The following is a 27,045-nucleotide window of genomic DNA, read 5'->3' as shown; positions in this document are numbered from 1 at the left end:
TTTACCAACCCGAGATATTTAGTCTACCTGGCTTTCCTTTCCCCTTATGGCTACCATAGCAAGACCCATGCGGAACTCGCCCGCATGAACAATGCAAAGGCAATACTCCAGGAGCTGCGGAAAGAGCTTCAGCACTCTCAAAGTATGAAGATGTCCGTGAGTTTCGCAGACGTGGAGTAAGTACTGGATAAATATTTGTGGACCAAACTATGCCGAGCATTTCGCCCCAGCGCTGTAAGGTGTGTAAGCCCGTAGAAATAGCCTATCAGAAACCAAGGACTTAGAATTTCACAATATATGTATAGAGCTGAAGCGATGGTCGCGCACGCAGCTACATATACTATATCAAAGATATTCTGTGATTATAGTGAAGCTACGACTCCACAGCCACGCAGAAGCTCGATTTACTTGGTAACGCAGCTTTGGATAAAAAAGCGTGAGAAAATAAATTGGGAATGACATCGATAAGTGGGTGGGGAGGAGGGGGGACTTTGAACTGGTGGCATCTGTGGTTTCGTGAAGCAGACGGCCCGAACCCTGCAATATCTAAACCAATGTCCGTGGTGCGAGTCAAGACCGACGCTGCGGCACGTCACATGGGCAGTCGGAGCAAACCTATGGAGGCACAGTCCCCTCTAATACTCACAAAGCTGGGGGAGCCTTGGGAGGCTGTCCTCACCTCAACTGACCTGGAGATTCATGAGGGTTTCTTGGATCAAACCGGGCGAGTAGCGGCAGCCACTGGTGTCCTGATATAGGGAAACCACCCTTAACTCCTAATTATAATTTCTTCTTAATAATTGGAAGTCTGAACTCCTACTGTACAGGCAGACTAGACGAAGTGCCAGGGCACTCACCGCTCTCAATCATTTGCCCATTAGCGTTCATATCAGGGCGGCCACACCATCCGTTGAGCAGAATTAGAATCCTAGGGATTTCATTAGTCTCAAGGAGCTGCAATGGGAAGACTATAGCTCATCTCACCAAGAAAACTGCGAACGTTATCAGATTAATTATGAGAGTGTCCAAGAAGAAAGGCGCCATACGCGACACATAATCCTTAGGGCACAACACACTTTCCTCATGAGTCATCGCATTCACATAGTCGCGGCCCTCAATCGGACCAAAACGGGGAGAGATAAATTCGACATTCTCAGGCAAAAATGTGAGAAAGGTGCTCGGCGACCCTTTCACGGTGAGCACACAGAAATTTAGGAAGTTGGGAGTACGCGACACCACTTCGGGCTTAATAAGCAGGCAAAATGCTGCTCGACGTGACAGGCCTCCGTGCTAGCTTCAGTCGGGGAGAGACCACGCAAATTGATAGTCAAACAAGGAAATCCTTTACTGTAGACCACTTTCCAAGAAACGTCTACTCCAGCACAATAAAGGTCGAAGGTTGCCGAGGGCTGGGCCTCTCTTAAATAACATATCCTGAACAGAAACATTTGTTGACGCGGCGCCACACGCCAGCCCCAACAAATTTTCCGTAGCAAAAGTCAATGACATAGAACTCCTCTCGGCAGCTTCGCTGAAGACCTCCATGGCCAACGTTGCGGAACAGGCTGCTATAGCTCTCGCATTACTTGACACAAAATGTACTACGGTGCACATCGACTCCCGAGCGGTCGTTAGAGCGTTCGCATCGCGATTGATAGCCAAAGAGGCAGCCAGGATTTTCAAAGGCAAACTCCCCTCAGACATTATTCATCACAGTCTGGTTCGAAGCTCAAATGGGCACAGACGCATTGCCGAGTGAACCCCAATGAGGTATACTACGACCGTGCGCGAGGTTTCATATGCCGCGACGGGACACTGTATAGGGTGAGTTCGGGAGAGCTATAGTCACTTTTCACGAAAACGTGTTCTATTACAGACGGGATAGACACAGTTTTCGTTTCCCCCATCCTAAGCTCAACATATCACAAGCTAGCACGCTGCGCATGCTCCAGACGGTGTCTTACCCCTCTAGGGGATCTCTGAGCATGCCCCACTCCGACAGTGATTCACTCTGCCCATACTATGGCGTCCAATATTCTCATTAAATCGCATGTTCTGGCTACGCCCTGCGTTACCGTATTTTATACAAGACCGGACAAAGGCCATCACATACCCCAGACAAGACGTCGAGCTCCTGGTTGTTTAGTTTGGTTAGGTTTTGTTACAATATATGTTAGAGGGTTCAATTTAAATTGAAGACGACGCAGCGAGCGATGGAAAGGAGAATGATAGGTGTAACCTTAACAGACAGGAAGAGAGCAGAGTGGGTCAGGGAACAAACGGGGGTTAATGATATCATAGTTGAAATAAAAGAAGAAGAAATGGATATGGGCCGGACACGTAGCACGTCGGCAGGATAACCGGTGGTCATTAAGGGTAACTGACTGGATTCCAAGAGATGGTAAACGCGTGAGGGGGAGACAGAAAATTAGGTGGGTAGATGAGATTAGGAAGTTTGTAGGTATAACGTCGCAGCAGAAAGCACAGGACCGGGTTGATTGGCGGAACATGGGAGAGACCTTTGCCCTGCAGTGGGCGTAGACAGGCTGATGATGATGATGATGATGATGATGATGATGTTAGAGAACACTGAAATTGAGTGACTGTGTAGAAAGAAGATACTTCATTCGATTTGTTTATTGTTGAGCAAAAGTATTCATAGATTTCAAAATTTTAGATGTAAACTATCAAATTTAGAGCTTTCTAGCTAAGCAGCAAGAGACCAGGCCTGCCGGGAACACGCAGCAAAGTCACAGCATAAGCTGGAGGAGCGGCCTTCCTGAAGCCCGTTGCGAACTCTCTTGGATCAACTACTGCAAGTACAGTTGCAAGGTACCCACTCATCATTTGGTCAAGTAGCGAAGCACCCACTACGCGTCTCTAATGCAACACGCGCATCTGCGTAGCTCCACCCTATGTCGTTGCGGTGGAGGATGATGAGGAAGAATTATGGCTGAGCCCTTTGTAATGGGTTGAAAGCTTAATACCACCCACTTGATACGCAGTTCACATGGTGTGACGCTTGTTGCGCAGTCTTTTGGTACGCAATAATGATTTTGTTAACGCAGTTCCTCGACGTACACGATGCGTGTATAGGGTAGTCTTTCGAATTTTAATTATTTGGTTATTTAATTGTTTATTTATTTATTTAATTATTGTGCGCGATGATTGCGACGGATATTGGCGTTGGCCAACATCGCAAACGAAATCGACTGTTTTTGTGGGGTCATGAAAGCTTACTTCTGCCCTTTACATCGCTCTGAACTTTATTACTAACACATGGGCATAACTTTTGAAATTGGGTAAGTATTGTGTGCTGCAAGGGAATTACGTATGCCTTTCGAAAGAGGAAGACGATAATTTCAGGCAAGACAATTGATATTTTCCATGCGCAGGCTCGGTGCATACCCTAGATCAGGGCTGGGCAAAGATACTTTGAAATTATATCGCGATACGATACAAGATACTCGGTCAAGAATTATTTGAGATACAGATACAAGATACTAGCGGAATAATTGTATCCGATACGATACTTTCCAATTGTATCTTAAGATACTTCGATACATTTCCAAATTTGCTATTATAAATCTTTATAATGAAGCAGCAAGGGCCTATGTAGAAATGTGTTTACTTGACAATTTCTTAACTGTGACCAACTTTGTTTAATTTTAACAAAATTCCTGTTCGTATCACAAGATACAAACTTTCTTGCTTTGGTATATTAGTTTCATTTCTGAACGACCTATTGGCATTTGTTTGGCTGCTTAACATGATAGCGCTTTAACCGCTGCGCTGTTAGTGGTTTTTCCTGACATATCTGGGTTGGGAGAGCGAAGGCTTGGCAGGAAGGACAGGACGAGACAGAAGAACAGACGCTCAACTTGCAACTGAGTTTATTTTGAAATACATCTCACCACGAAAACGTATGCGCAGGCGCGTCACAGTGGATTGTCGCACACCCGATAACAAATTCCTGGGGAAAATCGCGTTTGCAAACTACGATAACGCAGAAGGGTTGCGTTTGATCAGCTTTTACACTTATCCGCTTTGAAGGAACTCAATTTCTTTCATTGTCAGATGCACCGAAGGTGCACTGATGCACGTGTCTACGGCAGCATTTATCTGGTCAGCCTCTACGACCTCCCTTTCTCGCCTGCCTTTTACTCTGCTCATGACGTCAGTCTCCTCGAAAAGTGCTCTGCATCCCCACTTCCTGCAATGCGCAGGAAGGTGCGCCCCATCATTCTGAGCTTTCACCGTGTTTGCATGTTCCCTTATTCTGTCGTCCCGTTTGGCCTATGTAAGATTTTCCACAACTGAGTGGTATCTTATATACGACTTCCGCAGCACAGGGAACAAATGGCTCCCTATGCTTCTTACCGCAGACTGTTTTCTCTGTTTTTTCACCGGCAAGATTGCATAAACGGGAAAGCTTAAGAGGTGCCGTGAAGATGAGGTCTACCCCATGCTTTGATCCTATCCTCTTAAGGTTATGTGAAACCTTGTGTATGTAGGGCATGACAACAAACTTGTTGGGCCTCTGTCGTGTTGTAACGCTGGGTGAGGCACCAGTCTGTCTAAAAAGGGTGGAAGCAACGGCAACGAGCAAAGTGGAAGGAAAACCCGACGTAAGAAGGCGCGAAATCTGGTGGTTATAGCTAAGGCTGGCTCTATGAGAACATGATTTTGTCAGAGCCGAGTGGAGGCATGATGAAGCAATCCCTCTTTTTACTAGTTTAGTATGAGATGAGTCAAAAGGAAGGATGGCTTTTTTTTGACCTTGGTTTATACTCCCAGCAAATGTGATCGTCACAATTAAAAAACAATGCTAAATCTAAAAACTGGAGTGTATCATTGTCAGGAATTTCCTTCGTGAAAGATAATGAGGGTGAACACTGCTTAAAGCAATTCAATACACTTTCAGTGACATCTTCATGGCAAGCGTTGATGGGGACTGCGATAAAAACAATAAAATCATCGACATATACATACTTTTGAAACCAGCGAGCGGTTCAATTCTTGCTGAAGCAAACGGTCAAACTTGGCAAGATAAATTTCGCATAAAATTGGCGCCACACACGAACCAGTACAGATTCCTTTCTTCTGTAAAAACGTTTTGTTGTCAAAGCTAACAAAGGTAGAGGCCAGATAGCATGCCAATAACTCCATGAAGCTATCAACCGTAACCAAGCAGCCATTCTGGAAGGACACCACACCATACGAGTCAATTGCCTCTCGGACTGAGACAAAACGTTCGTCGTGTGGAACAGAGTAGAATAAGTCCTCAATGTCCACCGACAGCGCGTAGTTGGCTCCCGGCAATCCCATCTTCAAGTCTTGCACAAGAGTGTCCGAATTCCTCAGCACAAAGGGGTCCACCGGTGTGAGTACCTTCAGGTGAAGCTGAAGAAAGGCGCTGACGTTACGCTGCCAGCTGCCAGTTTCTGTAACGATGACCCGAAAAGGACACAGTGCTTTATGAGTTTTTGCGGTAAAAAAAGCCTTGAGTCCCTCACCCTTGCACGACTTGACCATCTTGCATAGTGCTTCCAGCTTCATGTCTTTAAGAAGAGCGGTCGCCTTGGCCTTTACCTTTGCAGGAAGGAAATCCACTTCTTTGAAACTTTTCTCCATGGCTGCGGCACCCTTCTGTAACTTATTATATTATGTATATTATTATATTATGTATATGTAACTTATATATATTATGTAACTTACTTCTGTAACTTATTCGTGTCGCTGCTCTACTTGGTGACCATCTAGCTGGTTGCCATCTACTTGAAAGTGCCTCCGCACGATGGCGCAAATACCGCTGTGCAGTCTTACCTTGTCCGCAAGCGTGTTGTTTTCTTAATACCGCTTTCATTGATAGGTGCAGAGCAGCGACAACGTTGGTAGCGATATTGTTTGTGACGCATCGTGTGAAGACGATGAACGACATAGTTGGCGCTCGCAATTAATTGAGGACATAAAACTGCAGTCATTTCTCATATTTTACTTATCGGCTGGCGTAAAGCGTTCGTTAGGAACATATTCACTAACGTGCAATCTTTTACCATTTGTTGTCCGAGAGAACCTGAACCGCCAGGTGACGTCTCAGACGTATTCTAGCGGCACAAAACGCCGCAGGTTATCACTGCTATTCGGACTATTGCCACTTCTAGCTGTGCTTTCCTGCAGATTTGTAAGAATAAGAATGCTTTAATGTGACATAAAAAAAGGAAAACGAATATATTTCAGTCAAATAGCAAGGTGGTTCCGTATTAAACAATCAAAGTGAATAAGTATACAGGGTGTCTCACGTAAGTAGAACCAAATATTAAAAGAAAAACAATTGGTTAACAGCCGCAGAATGAAACCGAAGGTATTTGGTTTGCTGTCATGTGGCACTCGTTATGGGATTTTTTTCTAAGCTTAACTGGTAAATAAAGAACTTCAATTATGCGACATATTTATTATTCAGTTTAAGGCCAACTGCGCTTCGACACATCGTAGAGCGCTGTTAAAAACGACCGATCCAACTTTTTTTGGCAGCATGCTGCGTGGTGAATATTTTCGGGAGAAAACTAGATAATGTATGGGACGCAAACGGAGGACAGCAAAAAAAGCACTTGTGCTAAGAATCAAATTATCATTAAAATAAGTTCTCGAATAATTTAGCAGGAAGAACAAAGACACAGTACGCCAAAATATTTCCTGTTATATACGTAAATGCTTCTTCTATTGCATCTAACGTCGGCACCGATAATGGGACGGTTGTTAGTATTTCCTGTGCATGTACTATGTAATCTCATCGTACTATGTAAGTCATGCTTACATCCACAAGATCTTTCAAATCACTCATGTGTGAAAGCCGCGAGACGCAAAGGAGCCCCATTCTTGCATTCTTGAGACTGCAACGAAGCACCACGCAAGACTAACTTCGATAGCGACAGTAGCAGCATCAGAATTTGTGCCAAAGACGCCGCACGCATTGGGGTATGCAGCAGAGCGCAGTGGCTGTGAACAAGTCTCATGACGTCAACACAACTAAACAAATCCACGCATATCCACGAAGTGAATGATGATGAGTGGGCGAAGCACTGGGGATCGTTCGGTAACCGTGAATCTCCCGTGACATTACCCACTCGCGCATGTAAATGAGTGACGACGCGTGTGTACAGTGTGTACAATGTGTTTTGTTGGTCATAACACGTATGCCGTGTTCAGTTGTGGATTCCGTTTGCCTTCATTATTACTGCTTTGTGGTCTATGAAATGTAAACCAATGGTTCTTCGATCGGATCTAGCCTGAAGTTGGCAAAGACGAGGCCGCGCGGCGCCGCGCCCGAGAACGCTCCATTTTGGGACCATGTGCGCGCTACGCGTGCTCTGTAGATGGTTTTGCGCATGTTGTCACCTGTTAATCCATGCGCTTGTTTTCGAGCAGCTTTCGAGCTGTGCCGCGCCGAGTACGGTCTATTTTTAAACCATATGCGCGCTATGCTCGCTCTGTAGACGCTTTATGCACAGCTATTTTGCACCTGCGCTTCGGCTGTAGACTACAGGGGACGGACGGACATTGTGAGGTCTTAAAGTGCTTCGCCCCTAAAAGAAAAAAAACATATAAAAAATTGTAGGCTGCGCGTAGACGTTCGCACGCTTGTTCTTGTCGAGACGGCTCGAGCGCCATCACGTGAATCTGCTCCACCAGTAGGGACGCCTCAACATCATCGTCTGTGCTCGCTGGAGCGCTCTGGAGGAAATATACAAGAATGTCACTGTCGTTAGTTTTATTCAGGTGGCTTAGTGGCAGCAATATGAGCTTGAGAACCGAAATTCCGTTAGACGTTTATTGTTTCGCACGGTGGTGTTTCTATAGCAGTATCTTGTATCTTAAGATACACGATACATTATTGAATGTATCGGAAATACAGATACAGATGCTCGTTTTGCGAGACGTATCGCGATACAGATACAAGATACCTAAAGAGTATCTAAGATAGCATCGAATATACATGTATCTTCGATATTGCCCAGCACTGCCCTAGATCTATCTGGCTTTTAAGGCGTGCGTGTCGGAAAGTGTGACAAAATAGAAAAAAAAAGTTATGGCCTGTCCCTCTTTCATAGGGATCTGGATAGGGAAACAAGGATATGGAAACAAGATTACCTGGATTTTAAGTCAAGAATAAAGAAATACAAATTCATAGCAGCACGAATTCGTATTGTATTTCTTGTTTTTCTATAAGAATTTTCCTACTTATATCTAACGGGACGTACCCGTGCTGAATGAACCCTAAATCAGACTTCCTGAACTGCTGGGCTTTCCAATACTCACCCATGAGAAAGCTGAGCCGCCCTCCCGTAGAGAATTAACGTGCTTAGCAACGTTGCGCGCTCCATTACAAAACTCACTGAGAGGTTTATCAGGGATATTGAAGGCGTTGTCGACCTCTGCAAGCGCATGATATGTAAGCATGCTGCCCGCATAATCTATTATTTTGCGAAATTTTTACTCATGAATACCAAGTCCAGATAAAGATTGTGCGGCTTACAGTCAATAGAAGATAATGCTCTGTCTAAAGTTTAACATGTAATTCAAGTTATTTCATTTGCTGCGTTGTAAAGACATGTTATATTGAAGGTCTACTTCAGTAGGGGGCAGTAGAGCTGCTATCGATAAGGTTCACATTTCACATCCACAAGGAACAAACTGGTTCATAAAAAAAAAGAACGACTGTAAGGGGTTTCGGGTAGGTAACAGTACTTTCGATTAGGCAAGGTGCAAAAACTACAAAGCCATAATTTCCCCAGACTTCATAGGATAGTATGAAGGACGCCTCTGTGGCAACGGTCCCAGCATTACCTTCCACCGCCTGGAGTTTATGAAATTAAACTTAGCCCTAAACGCCAAACTCCTGTTTACCACGTTTTCGTCTAAGTGCGAACCCATCTGCCAGTCAATGAACCGAGGACTTGCTGCCCCACAGCAAACGCCCCATACTCACTAAACCAGTGGTTCTCAGCCAGGCATGTTTCAGGGACCCCTTGAGGACTAGCGGAAGTGATGAGGGACACCTTGCAGTGAGAGTTAAAAATGGGGGGGTCCTAAATGAACACTACATGCAGCGTGAAATAGGTGATAGGTGCCTAATATTTCTCCCTGGCAAAGAATGATCAAACTGAAGTGCCAAGCCAATTCGATAGCAACAGCTTGTCAATAAAGAAACGCAGCCCGCAGCCACATAAACCTGTTTCTAGCTATGTTTGTTCTTCAAATATGCAAGCCTAGAAAAACTATGCTCGGGTGCATATGTCGTAGAAAACTGCAACAAAAGCTTTACATCCATCTCACGGAGCAAGAGAAACAGAAGTCAGCTCCGCCGTAATGCTGTGCCGTTATTGGGTGAAGAATTTTAAGGATCAGAAGGAGCCGCGGCCACGGAACATAATGTGCCTCAAAAGACGCCCTCTTTCTTTTTTTTCGAGGAGGAATTTTGCGGGCCCTCAGCAATGGCTTCGCGGACCCCCATTTGAGAACGACCGCACTAAACCACCGCTCTGCAGCCGCCTCTTATTAAAGATGAAATTTCTCGTCGAGTATAAGGCAGCTGCTGGAGCACACTTAGCAGTGTTTTCAAAAACGTTTTGCACGGAAATACGGCAAGCAGTGGGCATAAGAGTGTTGGCTTGTTATGGTGAGGAAATATTCAAACAAGGAATGAAATCTTGTGTGTGCTTTGAAAGCCAGCGAAACCGACAGACTAAAAAAAAAAACACACAGTAATCTGCTACCTATCCTGAGCCACATTTTGTTTTTAGCGCATGCAATGAAATTTAGGTCGAGTCATTTTCAATTTTCAGCTGTGTTTTGTCACCCTTGAAATACTTCGTACTTTTTTAAATGCAAAACATTCCTTAGCGAACCTTCCCCATTTTGAGCTAATCTATCTATCTGTCTATCTATCTATCTATCTAGCCGCCTACGTCTGAGTGCTCTCGCCATCGCCTCGTTCTCTTAGTGTAGTCTGAAATTAGCGTGGGAGGGTACGAACATTTGACGAATATGACTGTCTGGTCATGGCATGAATAACGTTAAACTCCTGCCGAGAACGTCGCCAAACCCTTTCGGCCAGAGACGTGTGGCACATAGCCGTTTACCACGGGCCGCGGGTACGGGTATGCACCCCAGGTGATTGAGAGTTTATGTCTACCCAGGAACGGCGATAACAGACATTGGCAACTAAATTCAAGAGCGTTAAGAGAAGCCGACATCGGCAGCGTTGACCCGACGAATTCAAAGATGAAAAATTACGATCCCAGCAGGAATCGAACACAAGCATTCTGGGTGGCAGACAGGTATTCTACCACAGAGCCACGCCAGGTCTCGAATGTGCTTTCGAAAAAACACCATATGCAGGCGTAATGTCGTTGCAACGTCAATTGTGGTTGTAGTACTGGCTATCTTATTTTACAAGAAAGTAATAAACGCTACATATGTACTCCTATGATACAGGCGTCATGTCACATTAGCGTCTGTGGTTCCAGCATTGGCTCCGATTTTATAGCAGTCCAGGAAATATTACCTTTGTATTCCTATAATTCACCAAGCTAAATTCTACCGTAATAATAGTAATAATAATATCTGGGGTTTAACGTCCCAAAACCACGATATGATTATGAGAGACGCCGTAGTGGAGGGCTCCGGAAATTTCGACCACCTGGGGTTCTTTAACGTGCGCCTAAATCTAAGCACACGGGCCTCAGACATTTTCGCCTCCATCGAAAATGCAGCCGCCGCGGCCGGGATTTGATCCCGCGACCTTCGGGTCAGCAGTCGAGCGCCATAACCACTAGACCACCGTGGCGGGGCGAAATTCTACCGTCGCTCGACACGGGATGAATACGCTAACGAAGGCTACGTATGATATTCACATCATCGTACCGTAAAATCCACTTCGTTTCGATAATACAGACGTACGTGCTCTAACGTGACTTGTGACGCTACGTCACACCATAAGTTGCCCTATAAACGCCAGTGCTGTCGACGTTCCCGGTAAGCCCACGGTGTGCACACAACTAATACAATAGCAAAAACACGTCGATCCAGCTCGTAACCATAGGCGTATCTACCGGGGGGGGGGGGGCAAGGGCGGTGCCAGCCCCCCCCCACTTTCGACAGTGGTTATTGTACGCTGCAGACTGGGAAACTAACAAGTCAGGCAAAGTTTTACTTGAACGCAGCAATAACGTAACTTTGTAATAAAATGTGTTTTACGATTCTGCTGTGACGACTGTCCTTCGTATGTCATGACCCCGCACTGTAGGCTACCTGCGGCGCGGGCAGCCTATTACACGCTTGTGCGTCTTGCGCTCGAGCACTGCAGAGGAGGCTATCGCTCAGCAGGGGCTCTATAACATTACAGCAATCTGTCATGATTTTATTTTCTCCTGCCTGGCCTGAAATTTAAGTAATACGCGGCGCAAATATGGGCGGGAACCAGTAAACGTTTTATAATCCGATGAAACGCTCTCCTTTTTCGGGAAATTCAATTTCTTTGAAAACTAATAGCATCGCCGCTGCTCCATATTCAAGCTGCTGTGAGTTGATAAGTGTGCAGAAGTGTCCATTATTTTAGTTGCGCCTAGCCACAACAGCTAAAATAGATTCCCACTTTAGTCTCCGTTTAGTCTGCTTCACTTTGCTTATCATATGGTAGCCTGCCGCGATCGTGGCGGCTTGTAACAAGGCAGTCGACTCGAGTACATTGAGAAGCCCAGCTTTCAAGTTTGCCCTGTTACTTGATCCGTATACCTCACCAAGGAGATGATCAGCGTCCACGGTTTTCTGGACTAAGAAGGCTGCCTACCTTCAAATGATTGTGTATGTTCCTAATAATGTTTATTTCTCCCTCTACTTCTTTGTCAGCAACGATGAGTTCACAGAGAGTTGTACACGCGCAAAAACAGCTCAGCATCGTTATACCATAACCGAAAGTATCTTATCATACACATATGAATACATCTCGCCCGCTGCTATAAGCAGCCGCTGCCAATGTGATTGGCTGGCAGCCTTCTTAAATTACGTTCAGTAAGAGACACTGTCTGGCTGTTTAAAAAAAATGAGTTATTGTTGAGCACAGTAATGTGCTGCTTATTGTGCACACTTTATTTTAACGCCTCGAGTTTTCGCAGACTTGTGACGTCGCGTAACAATTGGAGGTGATTTTATGGTACATTGAAAATTTTTGACGAATAGCGAAGAACCAATGACAATCAGTATGTCGTATTGAGAATAGTTGATTATTGTTATTATCTTACGCGGTCATGCGTACGTGGTAATTAGGCGGTGGATCACTTACGCGTCCTTCGATGCGCCGTTTTACGAGCAGGTGCTGTGAACATGACCCACAAAATTTCGAGCAATCATCAACAGCTAACGAACTATACTTAACGAAACAATGCGGGGTAGTTTAACATTATATTCGCCCACGTTTTATTGAAAGAAAATTTGAGCTTACAGAGTTTACGTAGGCTATTTACTTGGAGGAACCGGAGGAAAGGAGTAAAGGGCCACTTCACCGCTTTTTCGTCCACTCCCCACCCAAGCTGCGAAAAGTAGGAGGGCAAGGAACGACACTATAAAATATAAATTCCTAGGCATTTTTAATCTTACAACCATACACAACCAGCTCAATGTGGTTTGCTTAAGTATTAATCGACTGAACTTGGTATTCTTCTTAAGAAAGACTATATTAGAGGGAGTAAAGAAATTGGCACTCGGCTTATCCTGAAAATTTCTGCGAAGTACCTTGCTTTGTCAGCCACAAGTTTTTAAGGTACTAGAGTCATAGCAGGTTCTTCATACTCATCGCATCTACAACGCCAAACTAAGACTGGGAAGTTTGCTGATGGAATGCTCAGATGATCAGGTTAAATTTGGGTGTACTTTTTAAACTTCACGGTAATACTTCCAAAACGTTATTAAACACTCCTGTGTTGTCGAGGTATAGGGCGTCCCAGCCTGCATAATTTGTTTGTGCAGATTCTTCCTTGGTATACAACAAACAGTTTTGAAAAGCAAGTCATCTGATGAACTCTATGAATATAGAAATCAACTACAATCATATATATATATATATATATATATATATATATATATATATATATATATATATATATATATATATATATATATATATATATATATATATATATATATATATATATACACACGGTGGACAGAGTGAGCGACGCCAGCTCCCCCAATCGCGAACGAGTTGGTACGCCACTGCTCGTAACGCTTGGCTCAAAGCGAAAAAATGCAGCATAGAACTGCTCGCTGTCTGCTTCGCATGATACAAATTCCCACAATGCGTGGGATCTGCCGAACTTTTTGTGTATTGGTCTTGCATCGGTTTATAGAAAACGGAAACAATAACACCGAACTGTCTTTATAAGGTGCAGGCCAAGAACCTCGGTTCTTGGAGACTGCAATGTGCAGCTTTGTTTACCAGAACTGAGCCACCCACGCCCCGTGAACCCGGTCATTTTGTTCTGAGCCGTGCGTCACGTGCGAGACCGGTAAAGTCTAGCATATAAAAACAGAGTCTCGCGCCATCTGCCACAGACGGCAGACACGGCCAGTTTTCGGAGCAAACGTTCTCCACACGATCGTCTGAAAGAGGCAGGTCTTCGCGCTGGGAAGTTGCAGCCGCGGCCGGAAGTCGGTCAGATCAATATACCGCGGCTTTCAGCTCCTCGAAAGCACCGGAACTCCTTCTTATAGGCATCGACACCATAACGATTATTTTCACGTCAGCTGGCGAAAGTTCCCGGCTGTACGCTCTCTCTTGAAATAATATCGTATATGCGCCGGTATGGCAACATCTGCTATGCGACTTAGAAAAGGACGTTGGCATCGACTTCATGGATGTGTCTGTGTCGGATCCCCCAGTAGGCGTTAGCCGAGCTGTCGCTTGTTTATTTTAGTTATCATTTTTCTTAATTATGAGCCAAGCAATTGGCACAGAAATATTTGCGCGCCCAGGAAGATGGCAAAAACACCACACATGCATCATAACTACATATTGCGATCGGTCTTTATTGCGTCGTCATCAAGCTCCGCTAGCGTTAGCTGACAGATGCGGTAAATGAATATTCATGGCATTTACTGCGGGTTTCTCTTTACGCGATGAATTTTCCGCCGTGAATTCCAAATATACGGGCAGAAAACGTATTTATTTATTAGTTTACTTATTTATTTATTAGTTTATTTATTTATTTACACTACCCACAAAGTAAACACCTAGTAGCACCAAATGTTGATGTTGACACAACGTGCCGCCGCGTTGAGAAAATTGCTTCAACGTTGCGGCAACATTGCGTGCTACTATGGATATACAGTATCGAGTGGAGAGGCTATCTAACCAGAGGTCGAAAAAAGGATTATACAGAAAATGCACATTATAATAACATTGAACTATTACGCAAAGGTAAATTGATAACCCTATAAGACAGACTGATGGGCTAGTTGTTAGTGCATAATTCAGAACCGTAGAGCAAAGAAGCACACTGACGGCGACAGATAAAGACGGGACACAGCCAGATTCCCGAGAACTCATTTGCAATGAATAATTATCTGCTCTCACTGATCTTCTTTGAATGCAAATAATTTTGCAATAGACAACTAAAGAACAATAGCCGAATACGTACGTCATTTTCAAATATCGACCTTATACAAATGAAAGATCTCACAGTGCATTACACACAATGCAAAAGATTAAATTTGGTTAGCCTACATACGGTATAAACTTTAATAAAATATTGTTACTTTGCTGAAGAAATCTCATGACAAACATTTGTATACGCAAGTTAGGAGTGTATGCATACGTACTCTAAATGAATTTAGCAAGGGCTGACTTCTGGCCTTGTTGGTACGACATATCTGAAGTGTTTAGCGCAGAATTATGAAGACGGGACAAGTAGGGAGAACACGTACACAGGCGCTAACTTTCAACAAATGATTTATTTGAATCTGGATCACACATATTTATACACGTTAGAAAAAATCACGCATGCGCAGGTACAGTACCGTCAAGGAACACCATCTCTTTGTTAGTTAGCGATAGTGACGGGGTGCTAACACAATCTTTGCCAAGCCTATGAATAGTTGCCGATTCGATGATTAAACGAGCAGTTTCGTCAGGGTTCCTACGGAAAATGAGACATTTATCAAAAAGCAGAACGCAACCACACGCGCTGCAGTGTGTGGCTAACCAGCTATCGCTGCCTTTGGCCTTTCCTGACATTGTTGCAGTGCTCCCTGAGCCTGTCATTAAGACAACGCCCCGACATAATGCTTACCACACGATAAGAGGATCTGGTAAACAACACCTTCCTTGCAGGGCACGTAACGTGCCCTGTGGTTCTTACTACAGCGAAGCCTTCCTTAAGCAACTGGGTTGCTGCTTTCGCAAAGTTTAGCCAACTTATTTGAGGCCGTCAACACGATGTCAACGTTAGCACGAGCACCCACCTTTTTTATGTTGTGGGATATCCTGTGAATATACGGTATAGCGGCAACCTTTTTTCGGCCGTCAAAATTAGTTGTTATTCCGGCCTGACGATTGGAAGGTGGTTTTCTGAGCAAGCATTCTGCAACCGATATAACAAGGTGATCGGGATAACCTGCTTGGGTCAGGCGAGTTCTCTGGCAGTGAAGGCTCGTCTCCAAGAGATGAGAACAGGATTTATTTAGGGCGTTATCTAGGCACTGCCGGATAATGGAGCTTTTTACCAGTTTTGAGTGGGAGGAGTTATTGAAAGTTAGCGTTTACCAGTTTGAGTGGCAGGAGATTTGTTGAAAGGTAGCGCCTGTGTACGTGTTCTCCCTACTTGTCCCGGCCTCATAATTCTGCGCTAAACACTTCAGATACGTACTCTACTTGTGGCAATATCACGCGTATGCAATATGGAAATGTCACATTATATATTACTGACAACGAGTTTCATGATAAGACGTAGGTAAAAAAAACAGCTTTGAAAAGAGGATGATCACATATACAAACAGTGCGTTAGAGCGAGGAACGTGCAGTTTCTGTGTGTGATCTCTAAGTGAGGAGATGAATGGTGCTGGATTAATCCATGCTGACCGAGGCTCTGCATTTTGGTTGTAAATTTTATTAATAAGCATAAGCGTTATTGTTTCCCACTGGTTAAGGGGGAAAAGAGGTTCAGCGTAGCCTTCATTTTGCTTATGCTTGCCGTACGATGGACGTTAGTGTGAACCGAGCGAAACGATTCTCGATGCTTTCAAAGCAATTAATTGAGATACCACGGAGTGGGTCCCGTACGGACGGTCCACATTCCAACTGTAGACGAACATATGTCGCGTATAACAATTGTTTGAGTGAGAGTTTTGCGAGCGAAAAATCTCTGCGAAGTTATTGAAGTGTGCGATTAGCATTGTTCGTTATGAAATTGATGTGCGCTCTTATGCTCGCCAAATTAATTTTATTAAGTAAATAGGCAAGGGAAGGTTTATTAGTATAGGATATTCGCATCGATTTACAATTATTGATATTAAGTTGCATGTGCCACTGTGTCGTAAAGTTACGTTTGGAGAAAGACTGAAGTTTTCATACATCTGTGCAACTTAGTTCATTGATTGCTGGGTCTGTTTTCTTTACTGTTAGGATATCATCTATAATTTTCAGAAGTTTGCGTATTCGAATAACTATCCTTAGAATATTGGTGAAGATGGTGCATGAACAGTCGTATGCTTTTTTGAGGCCTGCAGAAAATGAGGACGATTACAGGGTTCGTACAGGTTTGCGAAGCAAAAATTCAGAGCTATTCAAGGGCTTTTCAGGACCTGTCGCAGGTTTTTCGAGGACTCAAAGCGGCACACAGAGTTGCAATTTTTTACTCTAAAATTTTCAAAAATGTCTAACTTTATTACACTTACGATAAATAAATGGATATCACAATTATAAAGAAACATCTAGTCTTGATGCCTTTTCAAGATCACAACACACAATCAACGCTTTCAAAAGCGGTTGACATTGCTCCAGTATAGGTTTGAACTTCATCAAATATATTCAGAACGTCCAGTGCAATGTTATTTCACCTATATAAAGATAAATAAATGTATATCAGAATGACGTTAATAATGACCAGCCTGGATTACTTTGCAAGTCCAAAACAGTACAAAAAATTAAACGTCTTCTCGAAGGGAACCCTGAGGTGATGCGAAGCATCGGACGGGGGGGGGGGGGCAAGGTTCCGTTGTTTTATTTGCGTAGACGAAAGTGAAACGGTTAACGAAGGTCTTTATTGAGCAGCGTCTAATACATGAGGTGTGCACTTTGCTTTGAAGAGGATGGCTTTGTGGTCGCTGAAGTGAACCGTGAGGGGATCTTGGTGCAGTGGGTGGATCTTGAAATTGGTGAAGACGTGATCAATGCATGTGCCGTGAATGGTAGTTGGCTGTTGTTTTCGGTCGTCGTGTGATACGTGTTGCAGCGAGTGATGTGCTTGCATGTACTCAACTATCCAATCGCCCTTCATGACGTTGACATTAAAGTCGCCAATGAGCATGGAAGGATGTGTGTCTGCGTATTGCTTTTGGTTGTCACCCATGGCCTCGTCGATGTACGTCTGGTGCTGACGCTTGCTTGCGCCAACCCACAAACTGACGGGACTGTTGCTTCCATCACACTTCATCGGACCATCACACTTCATCAGAAGCATCAACGGAGAAAAGCGGAGTGAACCGAAGCAAGCGCTGAACTGAACGCGCGCAGCGCTCAGCCAACATTTTCTAGAACTTTTCAGGCCTGCGCGCAAGAATTTGATGTCACAAGCCGCCGGCCGACCAACCCGTCCGACGAGTTCGTTTACCTTGCATTCCAATCCCCTGTCTCCCCCCAGTGACCCTACCTGAAGCGCGTGTGTGCGCGTCGTTGCTGAGGGCACGTTACATGTATTTCTGCATTCGCTGGAGAGGAGAGGAGAAGAGACTAGAGGAGGAGAGTAGCGTATGCGCCTCGAGAGCAGAAGCAAGAACGCAGCAGAAGTGCAAGCAGGTGCTGGGAGAGAAGTGGAGAGTGAGTGCGGAGAGTGCGCAGTGTGAGTGCGGACGCCGACGAGCACGTGGGACATGCCGCCGCTAAGAAATGCTTCGCACTTAAAAAAAAAAAAGCTTACAACACACAATGAACTCTTACAACAGCGGTTGAGATTATTCCAGTATAAGCTTAGTGAAGTTTACAAAACATATTCAAAACATCCAGCGTAATGTTATTTCACTTATACAAAGATAAATATGTAGGAGGTATCCACTTGACGTCATTTGCGAGGACCGCTAGCAGCGGGTCGCCATTTTGCAGGTTCGCGTACTCGCCACACGCGCCAAAAACTCGCAGCACGTTTTTGAGCGTTCTTTTTTTACGTAGTTCGGAAGGGAAACGTAGGAATCTATCAGGAAAGCCCGAAGCATTGTGCTAGAGAGGCTGGAAAGCTATGCGAGCGCAGATTTCACCTTCGCCACACGTCTGCCTAGCCGTCCCATACCCGTCGGCGGCGGCGACATTGCCAGAACAAAGCATCGCTGATGCCGAGTTACAAGTTTAATTGGTTCGGTTAGTGCCGCTGTTCAGTGGTTGCTAGAGCTTATTTCTTTGTAAAGCACTCATGCTGCTTAAACTGAGCGTTTGAGCGGTTACCTTGCGTAGATGCGGTGCTGGCGTTCTGCGCAACTGAGGGGACATTTCGATGTCACCGCTGTACGCACACGGTGTTTCATAGACATCTATGTCTTTGTGCGGTTTCTAACACGATCTTTACTGTTTTGCACAATAATCTGTCATTTGCAAGTCAGTGGAATATCATATAGCAGCGCAAAACCATTTTTTCCACGCCTCATTCAAGCCACCTAAAGCGCGGCGGCTTCCCCGACGCGTGTGTACTCGGCGACGCCTCGGGGGCGAGTAGCGCAGAGCCGGGGAGGTGTCGGCTACGCCCAAATCTGAAATCACGCTGCCTCCGTGCTATTGGGACGGTCGGATAGAAACCTAGGTGTCAGCCCACAATCTCGGGTGCCATGCTCCACGCGCAGCAGATTTCAAGAAAAAAAGTATGTATTAAGAGCGTTAGGTTGTGCACAATCGACACTTCCAGCGCGACGCTCAAACACAAAGAAGTAACAACTGTGACAGTTGTTAGTTCACACTCGTCCTGTACATGCCTGTGCGTTCTTTTCAAGCGTCCTTCTTTGTGCTTAAGCAGCACGCTGCAAGTGTCGAGCTGTGAGTGTTGTTCGTTCGCGGTCATCCGGTGTGTTCTTTTCGTGCGTCTTTTGTGCTTGAGTGGCGCGCTGCAAGTATCGAGATGCTTGCCGTTCTTCGTGTGACGTTCTAATTTCTTGCTATCGAAATCACTACTTCGCCCTCGCTGCAAAACTGTGACTTTTTTTGCGGTGCGATTCTGCAAAACGGAACCATGTGCGCTCGCGACGCATTAGTGCTTCTAAAATGGAGAGTTAGTCAAGCCTACACGCCAATCTACACCATTAAGGAAGTCGTAATGTCGATATTAGAGTGCGCTGCTCAGGAAATTCAAGGATTTTCAAGGACGATAAAAAATTCCAGGACTCTCAGGGGCCTTGAAAAAGCATTTTTCAAATTCAAGGGTTTTTCAAGGATTTCAAGGACCTGTACGCACCATGGCGCCGATTGTGGGAACTTCAAACCAGAACAGCAGCACAGGTGACTGCATGAGTGGGACCCCCGAAATGAGGTTCCGCATGCCTCATAAACTAAAGCAAACATCACAAATTCAACAGTTTACTTGTTGGGGCTTTCAAAAGATGTTATGCGCACATCATCGGCTGTAGTGAGACCGGTCTCGATCGTGGCCCATGTGAAGTACGAGAAACATTTGAAGAAATATTTTGGGCCCTTCCAGCATACGAACGGAAAAATCAGAAACTGATTTCGTCGAGTGCACGATTTCTTAATAGGCCAATAACTGATTAGGTTGTGTTAGGTCCCTGGCCAAATGGCACCAGAGCAATTGGGTTCATATCAGCGGTCGTAGCCTTCCTACATGTCACTGGACTCGATGCACGGTTTAGACTGGCCCGAACGTGACGCAGTTATATAGTCCCACCTCCCTAACTCACCACCGTCATTGATTAGTCTCTTGCTTCTTCGTCCCCTTCCCTGGTGTTGAGTAGTAGAGAATAGCAAACTATGGCTCTCTGCCCTTCTGTAGATGAATCTATCTATCTCTGTAACACACACACAACTGTCAATCGATTATATTGCACTGTTGAAACAATCGTCCACAACAGACCCTTGTCCCTCATGTTTCTTCTTTTTGTGTAGTTGCAGTAAAAGTCAGAAAAAGGACCGCTGTCACAGACACCAATAGAGCCCTACTATTTCTTACCGCCAAATCTCCTTCACCTCTGCGAAGTAGTCTTTTCTTGTATTTCGTGCAAGTGTCCCTCAATAAAAGTAGACAGGGTAGATTCCCTCAAGCTCCAATGTTTACGATATAGTGACATCTTTCTAAAGGAAGCCATATTTTCTGATCTAGTTGCCTTCTCGGAAGGAAACATAGTCGGACCACAGAAGTAGCTCTCTTCCCTTTGTGTGCAGTGCTCTATGCGTAATAAAACGGCGTACAACAACGTTATACTCCTTCCTGCGGCACCGCAAGGGAGGTCGAGCTCTAATTGTGTTACGCAGTGGTGTTTCTGCACCTGCTTCGTTCTAGACGGAAGCACGCGCTAAAAGAAGCTGCGATATGAAAAAAAAAACTCTTGCTGCATGTTTTCTAAAACTAACTTAGCACTTTCAGACGAGAGATTGCAGTTATTCCCAAGAGTTTGCTGTGCACCTGCACGACCAAAGAAACGGACAACTGTTTCCACTGGAGAAAGACGCGGTCCCTGGTTCCCCTTGTTGTACGACTATTGCATGCAGCATTAAACTACTATACTTTCTCTGCATGAGCATACTTGCAGCAAGCGCTATCAAAGAGTTTGGACGAGCTCTTGAAAGGCGGAAACTGAAGTTTACGGCCTGGGCGGTTCTACGTGTATCGCGCAGAAGCTTGGCTTTTCTTTTCTTTTTTCTTTTTCTTTGTTAGTGTAAACGTTTTCGACCAGTTTTTTCGACGACGCTATTCCTCTAGTGAAATGCTAAATTAGAACGAATGGAGCGCTCGTGCCAAAATACGCCGCCTTGCGTGTAGCATGCAAACTGCATTAGTGGCAACAGAAGTGCGCAGGCTGCTTCCCTTTATTTTTACGCACGCTTTAGCTTGTGTTTCTAAAGATTTACTTTCGAAGTTTGGGGTGCACAACGGAAGCGCGGAGCGTCTGTTCATGCGACACATCGCATTCAGCAATGTTTGCAGCCGCATGCCATGCTTGCTTGTTTAAATCTGGGTTCGTGCTGAAATATAGCGAAAAAAGATACGTCAATAGCTGCCGTATTTTGGTTAATCTATGCGAATGCGCCGGGTATCAAAGAGCAAACGTAAAATTACACTACTTGGTCATTTTTTTTCTTTTTGTAGATCTTGGTAACATTCTAAAAAATATTGAGATGAGTGCTGAACTCTGACCTGACTGCCAAAGATTCGAAAACTTCAGTCTAGTTTTAGATGCGAAGCATCTTATAACGGAGTTCAAACCGGTGGTGTGCGGCGTGACCACCATTACTGCACATACGCAAACCTGCCCACACACCTACTCTCCACTCCTCTCCCCCTCCCCACTTCCCCTTCTCCCACCCCCTCTCCACTCCCCCTCTGAAACGCGGGCTCGACATGCCGAAACGCTCCTTCACATCGCCTCATGGTTCCCTTTAGCGGGAGATGGTGTGATTTTTTTGTTGTGATAGCAATTGTACGGACACTCCCGGCGTATTTTCCGTCGCCATTGTCATCATGTCCAGCATACGTATATGTATGTATATATAAAGAAAACCACCAAGAACCGCGGCAGGAGACGCGGAGGGGTCACTCCACACGCCGCAGTTCTCACGAAGAAAAGGTAATCGAAGAACGATGGGTTGTAGCACGGCTGACGCAAACGAGTACAGCGTGACCTTTATTAGTTCGCGCTCGTCCTATGTGTGTTCTTTGTGTGCGTCATTTGCGCTTGAGCGGCGCTCTGCAAGTTCGTGTGACATTCGGTATTGGTTGCTATCGCATTCTTTCTTCGCCCTTGCGGCGGAAAGTGTGACTTGTTTTAGGCGAAAAGCCTTAGATCCTCATAAACGCGGAAAATTGACCGCCATCCCGCGTCGGCGTCTCCCGGTCGGTGTCCGCACGAGTGATGCAAAAAATTATCACGCGATGTGTCAATGTATGGCGTCATCATGAAGTCACAAATCGCCCGAATTTGTCGGCGTCATCATCACATCACAATGACGTCACGTGACGTGACTTCCAGGTTGACCGTAATGACATCGCATCTTAGCTTAGGTAACAAGGGTGGGCCGCCGATCACGGAGGCAATTTAAAACCAGGTGAGGTGCTTCCCGATTCTTGCAGCAGTGAAAAAACACGTTATGTCCAGAAAGCTATCGGAGTGTGGCGGGGCAGGTTGAACACATCAACTGAGAAGAAAAAAAAAGATGGTTTCGCGTTCTAGTCGTCTTTGGTGAGTTCGTAAGGGACTCTGTGAGATTGTTTGTTTTTACCTTCATGGCATAGGCAGCGTGATGTATAATCAACAGCATATTACGAGTAATAGTTGTGAGCGATAAAGAATAGTTATCAATACAGCGCTGCTCTATAATAGTTTATATGGCCAAAAGGCGGTACTAGAGTGATCGCGAATGATCGTTTTTGGAGAGGGAAAGTTGGAGTAGGTCAGTTGCAATGACTCCTCGCTACCACAGTGGTCACTAAGGGGATTGTAAGCCAGTACGGCTGCTACGCGAGAGCGCAACCAATAGTAAACCCTACAGCACTCGTCTTGCTCTGTTTATTTTGTCGGCAACTGCGGGAGTTTCCGTTCAGGTACATCAACACTTAGCTCTGAAATTCGAATGGTGGGTCGCGAAAGCGATCGGCACCGCTTAAAAGAGAAGAAAACAGACTCAGCGCAAACTACCAGTTAAGAGTGATACTGAAACACACATATATATATATCTATATTATATATATATAGATATATATATATATATATATAATATATATATATATATATATATTGTCATTTACAGATTATATATATAATATCGTTATAAAAGTGTCAGTTAGTTTATGATCTGTGTTCACTTGGCATTACCAATATTCACTAAAGGGAACTGCACAATGATACTGGAGGCCTAACTGATTTACACGTAAACTTGAAAATAAATCCGGCGATAATCTTCCATTACACAGGACACAGGATGCGCTGGCATCGACCTTGCCCATGTGCCTTTTCCTACACTGAGAATGACATATCGCTGTTCTGCAGTTGCAAAATTCCACGCGTCAACGTCATACGAGACAACGTTGCCGAGTAATATGAGTTACTCTTGTCGTAGAAGGCAAGCAGCGCAGGCCAATCACATTCACCAGCGAAGCGCCGCTTCCGTGTGCGACATGTACTCGAAAGAGATGTCATTCCACTGGCCTGTATAGTGCGCGACGTTGAACGCTCCGAAAAGTCGAGAAGCGTTCATCGTGCTTTCTGTCGCGTCTGACCTTGTGCAGCAGGGACTGTACGATGTACACTATTCCATGCGACCGATCCAGCCTTTTCACGAGCAGGTTTTAAGTTCGATTTATTGTATAACTCTCCCCGGCTCGCGGTAGGCAGCGCTGCAAGAGTAAGGACGATTTCAAGCTTTCAAAAGAAGTGTCTAAGAATGCGTAAGCAGTGGCGCCGCTTTCGAAGGTGCGTCCTTGAGGCGCGAAGTGTGCGACGATGTAGATGGCGCCACAGACGAGTGCACAAGGGATGACTGGTTGCAGAGGGGGCTGCCCGTCCCTCTAATCTATGGTGGGTGCCGAGTATGCCCCATAACTTCATTCAGTCGTCCCTTTCTAGTCATTTTTAAAAGAGCAGGGTTATGTTCATTCAGCTTTCGTGCAATATTGGTGCCGAAGACCTCCGAATGTCACATTCCAAGAATTGTTTACTTTCTCGTCTTTACCAAAGGGAAAGCCGGGAACCAAAGACTGACTGTTGTTGAGAAGCAAGGCCACGCTTCATTTTCATATTCGGGCCCATTGCGAAGCTTGTTTTTTTTCGCGTAATAGTAATATATAAATATTGGAGTGTTATGTACAAAATCACGATATGATTATCAGGGACGCCGTAGTGGAGGGCTCCGCATACTTAGACCAGCTGGGGTTCTTTAACGTGCACGTAAATCTAGGTACACGGGCTTCGAGCACTGAGCCTCCATCGAAAGGCGACCACCGTGGCCGGAATTTGATCCCACGACCTTCGGGTCCGCACATGAACACCATAACCTCTAGACCACCGTGGGGAAGGGGGGGGGGGGGGCGGCTGCGGAAAAGCGCGCACACCAACACACACGCGCGCGCACGCACGCACACATACTAAACACGCACGCACGCACCGCCCCACACACGCGCTGAGGCACGCGCACAGGCACACGCTCCCTTCTACAGGATTGTAATGCATTCCATATATCTCGTATTTTACTTGCCGTTTTATGCTTTGATGCCCCAGTCTATAACGTTTTGAACACAAGTTCCTTGGTTGTATAAACGCATAATATAGTACCAAAGCCTCGCCTTGACCACTGGCCGATACCACTAGCAACCATTTCATCGAGGATAAAGGCAACGAAGGCATTGCTAAAATTTTTAAATACAGCAGATTCACACATGCGCCTGTACAGTGATAATGATGCCATATACCACACAAGAACGCACGCACGCAAGCGCACGCACTCACACGCACACACACGCACTCACACACGCACACACCACGCACACACACACACGCACACACACACACACCCACCACACACACACACACACACACACACACACACACACACACACACACACACACACCACACACACACTGCAAACAACTTTCAATCTCCCGCCTCACTCCATTCTACAGTTTAGAATAGGACAGCGGTTATTGTGAACTGGTTGACCTTCCTGTCTTTACCTCATTTCTGGTTTCCTTCTTTCGCATTCTCGGCAGTATCCGGAAGTGCTGCTGGAATCTTCTCTGTATTCATTTAAAGGTGGCAGCATTACCCTAGGGATTATTTATATCAAGCATTTTTTACCAATCACATATAGTCCTATGGCCCAGATGTGTATTACTTTGGCTGTGTGCGAACAAGGTAAAATGCACAAAGGCCATTACTATAATAAATTATATATCGTTCCTCCTGAGGGCGCTCTTGGACTGTAGCACAGAATAATAAACGATCATGGGAGGCATAGCGCAACTGATAAAAAAAAACAGGAGCGCAGCATATATATTTGCGTCTTCAAAACGACGCAGAAATGCCATGGAACAGTGTATGCGTTATGATCTCAAGCCGAACCTAGGGCAAAGATGAGATAGTGCATCAAGTCGTGCGTGAGCTATAGCAACCCGGTTGCCTTCATCACAATATTTTGGGGCTATATGCATGCACCGCAGTGTATTCGATTGCAAAAGTTCCTCGTACCATGCAACGTCTACGGCCTGCACTACGCACCGCCTTCGGACGGATATATTAGGATCGGATGGCGGGAATATTTCCATTGGAAATAGGCATTGAGACCCAGTTTTGGGTGAACGGAAAGAGCCGCCACGCCCTTTGTTTTGTTTTTCATTGGAAAGTCTGCATTATAATAAAGGGCAGATATGTGTGCTCGAGTAGACCAAGCACTCCCTGTAATGCCAGCAGTCCGTATAGCTACAGTCTCAGTGGGGAGCCTACGGCGGTAACACGTACATGCGTTAACACATAAATACAGTTCTCCTTGCCTGCGTACCTAATTAAACAAATCATTAAATTTTGTTCCACAAGAGAACAAAATGACTCCCCACAAAAAAAATAGTGTACCGTTTCCCGAAGCAGCCTCTGAATTTTAACACTAATGAGGTGTTGAAATTTTCGAGTTTATTCTGTGAACACTTGTTTCTTTTTTGTGTGTATGTGTGTTTTCATTGAGTTCTCGGTGGCTCCTCCGATACCTCAGGAGGATTGACTTCCAGGCTATATCTCGTCTTACGTTCTATATTTGGGGTTCTGCGAAAAGTAATGATGGACGCCGAGACGACAACGAGCGTCCATCTTTACCAGTTCTGTTTTTTTCCCTCGGCGTCTCTTGCTACCGTTCATCATCCTACCATATTCGATATTTTAAAACCCCACGCAAACACGTTTCTCCAAGCTAATATTCATATTCATGCAGCGACATCCAAAGTAAACTAGCAAAACAGCCTTTATTTAAAAAGTTCGGCAGATCCCACGTACCGTAGGAATCGATGTTATGCGAAGCACGCGGCGGGAGAGTGATTGTGGCGTAATTTTTTATTTTGAGCGAGACGTTACGAAATGATGCTCGTTCACATATAATCAGTCCCACGTGTGTTATATTACCAGTTGTTTAGAGTTTCGTGACGATCCCAACAGCAACAAAGGTATTACCAACACCAGACGCGGTAAGCCGCCATGTAGTGCTTATACTTCTCCGGTATGATCAAAAACGCAGGAACGTTTCACGAGTCCCTGTGCATGTGTGGAAGGGTTTCGTGACAGTTCTCACGTAGATGGCGGCGAGCGCAATGTCTTTGTTATTGTCATTGATGTGCTCAACGCACACCTCGCTGATTCCGCTGCTTATCTGTGTGTATTCGGTGTCTGGGGGCCAGCGAATTAGGATCCTATCTACGTTGAAGTTGTGCATCGCCGTATTCTTATCTGTGCCTACGCCGGAGAACCTGCAATGATGGCGCTTGCTGTGGACGGCACATTGGAATCCCGTGATTGCAGTGGCTCATCGTTCCAGGTTTTCAGAAAGTGCTAACACGCCAAATTCTGTGAGCAAGCGTCGATTTTCG

The sequence above is a fragment of the Rhipicephalus sanguineus genome, chromosome 7, assembly GCF_013339695.2.
Source record: "Rhipicephalus sanguineus isolate Rsan-2018 chromosome 7, BIME_Rsan_1.4, whole genome shotgun sequence".
Lineage (NCBI taxonomy): Eukaryota > Metazoa > Arthropoda > Arachnida > Ixodida > Ixodidae > Rhipicephalus > Rhipicephalus sanguineus.
Note: the sequence above shows the minus strand (reverse complement) of the source record.